We start from the raw sequence: 4,138 nt of genomic DNA, 5'->3' as shown, positions 1-4,138 counted from the left end.
AGGAAGCTCTCGACAAAAGCCTCTTTATTATGGGTTATCCTATTGGTACCCAAAACTACAAGGTGTCATCCTGGAGTCAGCCCTTCTTCAGCACGATGGGAATTAATTGAGTTGCTAGATGTGTCTATTCCAAAGAAACCACCAGATATGAGCGGAGGCCATGGCAGGAGAGTCTGTCTTTTCTGCACACTAAAGGGCGATGTTTGAATCATTCAAAGCTAACTCTCAGGGTCTGGTAGAGCTCTGTTTTCTATGCCCTTGTAGCTGATGAAAGTGAAGAGAGTTGGGTGAAAGAGGAGAGGTGAAGCAGGTGGGAAATGGGTGGTCAGGAGTTCAGCTACAGACTCTGCAGGCAAAGTGCTGGCAAATATCAGACTTCCCCCGCTTCCCTCCCCCTTTGGCCATGATCATCTGACATTTCCATCAAAAGATACCCCGGCTCTCCCCCTCCTTCCCCTTAGCTCCCTTCTCCCTCCCCTTCTTCCCCTCCTTCCCCTTAGCTCCCTTCTCCCTCCTCTTCTCTTCTCATCCTCTGCTCTTTTTTTTTTCTTTCCCCCCTATATGTGAATAGTGAGAAAATAACTGGAAACAATGTGCCAGTTTACAGCACTTTACACTGAGGCCCTTTTCTCTTCGCCTGTGACTCGTGAATGACTGAGAGTTGTTTTATTGTCAAAAAAACGTTCTCAGAGAAAAGAACTTTTATTTTACCCAAAAACACAAGAATGGGTAGTGGGCAAACAGTCAGAGCCTTGTTCCCAACTGCCAGTCAATCCTCCGACCCTGGAATCATTAATGGGGTCTCTATGTTGCTGGTCTCTCTCTCTGGTTTGGATCCGTCCATGGTGAGGGGGAAATGTTTCCAAGATAAGCCCTTCCATTGATTTTAATAATTCCACCTTTAATTTGTCGGGCAACATCTTGGGGGTTTTAGCATCAAACAGAGAGGCTCAAAAGCTAGATGCCTAATGGCACAAGACCAAGGAGGTATGAGGAGGGGGACCCTCCAATCCGTCCCCTTGCATAATGAACACTAGGATGCAAGAGGAGGGAAGAGCTAACAGGGGGTGCTCATGTTAAAAAAAAAAAAAAGCACTTGCTGAAACTCATTTACACTAATACTTTAGCAGCTGATTCATACTTGATATCTAAATGTCAGCCATTTATAGCTTAATAAGGCCTTTATTTAACCCCTTCCCAGAGGAAGAGGTGCTGAAGGGGAGAAAGAAAGGACAAGAGGAGGATTGGAAGATGCTAAACCTGAAGAGTGAATGGGGTCATGTTAAAAAAAAAAAAAAGGAAAAGAAGAAAGAAATGAAGTAAAGACAAGACAAACTGGGAAAGAGGAGAGGGGGAAAAATATAATTATGCCATTGGCTACCTAAGTGTTTGATAGTCTCAGCAGCAAAGTATAAAATGCGGCCTCTGGAGAATTGGAGAATTAGAAAGAAAGAGAAACGAAACTCCTACTTAGTTTCATCCATAATAGGCAACGCTCATCTACCATTAAAAAAGAATCCTACTTACTCATTATATTTTTGTGCCTCTTATTATAGCTAGGATTTTCAGGCTGTAATGAAAGGCACTAAAACTTAATGGGATACGCTCACCTAAATTCTCTGAAAATCCAAACCTAATTTTGGTTGGATGAATAAATTGCCAGTATATTTTTCCCTATCATCAACATCATCGGAGTAAAAGTGGAGAAACAGAGGCCGCCCTAGGTTCTCACACTTCCTGTTCCCCTCTTTTTTTCAGCCTTTTTTGAGAATAAGGCCAGGGGGAAAATTACATTGTTTTGCCTTTGGTGCAATTGTGCAAGCTTTGTGTCACCATTATGTTTTCACGTTCCCCTCCTCCCCCCAACTCAGTGCCCAGGGCAATGCTCCAGTTACTCTGCCCCAGTTATGCCACTGGCATCCTTGTGAAAATTAGTCCAGATTTGACTAAATTCTGAGCTTCTTGCAATTTGCATGTGCTCAGTGGTAGAGTTTTCATATATTCATAGATGTTAGGGGCTGGAAGGGACCTCACAAGATCATCAGGTCCAGCCCCCCTGCATTTGGGCAGGAAAGACTGCGGGGGTCAGATGACCCCAGCAAAATGGGTGTCGAGACAACTTTTGAACAGCACCAGGGTGGGTGACTGTACCCTCTCGGCAGGAGTCTGTTCCAGACCCTCGGCACTTGACTCACAAAGTTTTTCCCACATGAAAAAGCTGCACCTTGTGCCGTACCACCGTTTGCAAGATGATGCTGTGACTCGGATTCGAACCGAGGTTGCTGCGGCCACAACGCAGAGTACTAACCACTATACGATCACAGCAAGCTATTGGAGCTACAAAGTTAATAGTGTTTGGCAGTGATATCCTCTCAAGCTTTCATGTCTCCTGAATAGGCTCTGTTCCAGGGTGTTTCCACATGTAACTTTATTGCCCCTTCACCTTTTTATTGTTGAGAATTAGATACAGCAGAAATGCAAATTCATGAATGGTTGTCTCTCAGCTGATACATGTGGGATCGTACCTGGGACATTCGCAGCTAAAAATCTGTACTGCCACTGCTTTTTTGCTAAAACAGCTAGGTGCTGTAATCATTCATTTCCCGTGTGCAATGGCAGAGAGAAGGGGGTCTCATAACACATTCACTGATGTATTAAATAGGCACCAGAAAAGGGGCTGAACAAATCGTACAAGTTTTGTCAAGAGTAAAATTTACCAATATTCCACTAAATAATTACCAGCTCACTTCAGAAGGGATCTCTTAGTCATCAAGTTAAATAAATAATGCTACATAAGGTTCAGATTTGCCGAAGTGACTAAAACACACACACACACACACACACACACACACACACCCTCAGAAAAAGTAATACCCTGGTTAAATCTCTGTCCAAGTTTCTTTTCTAAATCCTGAAAGAGCTGGAATGTTATTACCGCAAAAATCAAAGCTTACTGGAATAAAACTTGCTTTAGGCCAGGTAAGTCTCTTTTCTTCTTTTTTTTTTTTTCCTTTAGAGACATAAAGGTTGTTTAAATATCTTAATCCATTTTTGAAATGCAGAGCAGGTCTTCTCTACCTCACTAAACCCTCAAATCCTTAGTGGTCCAGATGCTTTATTTTCAGTGAATTTTTAAGTGCAAAATATGAAATGTTGCCATTTATCTGAACTAATGTGACCCTCCTTCCTTATTGTGCATGTAAAACACTTTTCAAATTAGAAAGACATATGCCATATGTTTGAATAGAAAAGTGGGGGATCTACTGACTAGACACAGCCTGTGTCCTCTAACTGGGTACATTGATTCTGTTTGAATTTTTATGCCGTTCTAAAGACTGGAGAACATACCGTTCATTTAATTGCTGTCTGATGTCAGATTTCTTTTCTCGATGCATATCTCCAACAGAATGTGCTGTCATGAGTGTAAGGACTGGCCAGATTATATTGTCTTTTGCTCAGTTAGACACATTTTAGCACGGGGAGCGAGTAGAATTGGGTAGACTTCAGGCTGGAATGCAAACAGTTAAATCTCCCCCTTTTCAGGTGGAAATTAATGCAGTTGTATCAATGCCCAATCTTTCAGCATAATTCTCGGGGGAAGGGGAAAAAAATGGAGTCTCCAAAAAATGCAGGTGCATTTTTTGCCAACAGTACCTTGACATTGCAATCAGACCTGTACAGCTAAGACTTCAGTAGGCTCTGTAGGCACAGAAGGCTTTACCGATGTGGATCTAATGGCAGGTTCAGGTCCAAAATGAGTACTAATATTTGCACGGCTGTGCATATCTGAGGCTTTTTGCCCCTATACGAACAAGGGCATAGTCAGCTAGTACAGGGCTAGAATGTGTTCCCATTATTCGTATTGTTTTGCTGTAACTTAAATGAAAATGTAGGCCAAAATATCTACAGAGGTACTAGAGACAGCAGGTATCATGTATCCAAATTAAACCCTGATTCTGTATTTGGCACATTTCCCCAGGTAAATGCAATGAGACTGGCCTAGTCACTTTTCCTTTCCTGTTCACACGTGTGATGATTTCCACAGTGAGCTCTTAGTTAACTGTTGCCGAGGTTGTAACTCGCTGAAGGAATTTGGACTGTAAAAGCAACATTTCAATTATACGAATAATCACATTCA

The 4,138-nt window shown here is 42.3% G+C and overlaps 1 non-coding gene across 1 annotated transcript; it reads right to left on the bottom strand.

Moving 5' to 3' along the window:
• Positions 1 to 2,253: 2,253 nt before the first annotated feature.
• TRNAH-GUG lies at positions 2,254 to 2,325 on the bottom strand. The gene has a single exon. It is a non-coding gene; the product is annotated as a tRNA-His (tRNA).
• Positions 2,326 to 4,138: the final 1,813 nt, after the last annotated feature.

Source organism: Alligator sinensis, unplaced genomic scaffold, assembly GCF_000455745.1.
Source record: "Alligator sinensis unplaced genomic scaffold, ASM45574v1 scaffold857_2, whole genome shotgun sequence".
NCBI lineage: Eukaryota > Metazoa > Chordata > Crocodylia > Alligatoridae > Alligator > Alligator sinensis.
Note: the sequence above shows the minus strand (reverse complement) of the source record. Positions and strands in the feature narration are given on the sequence as shown.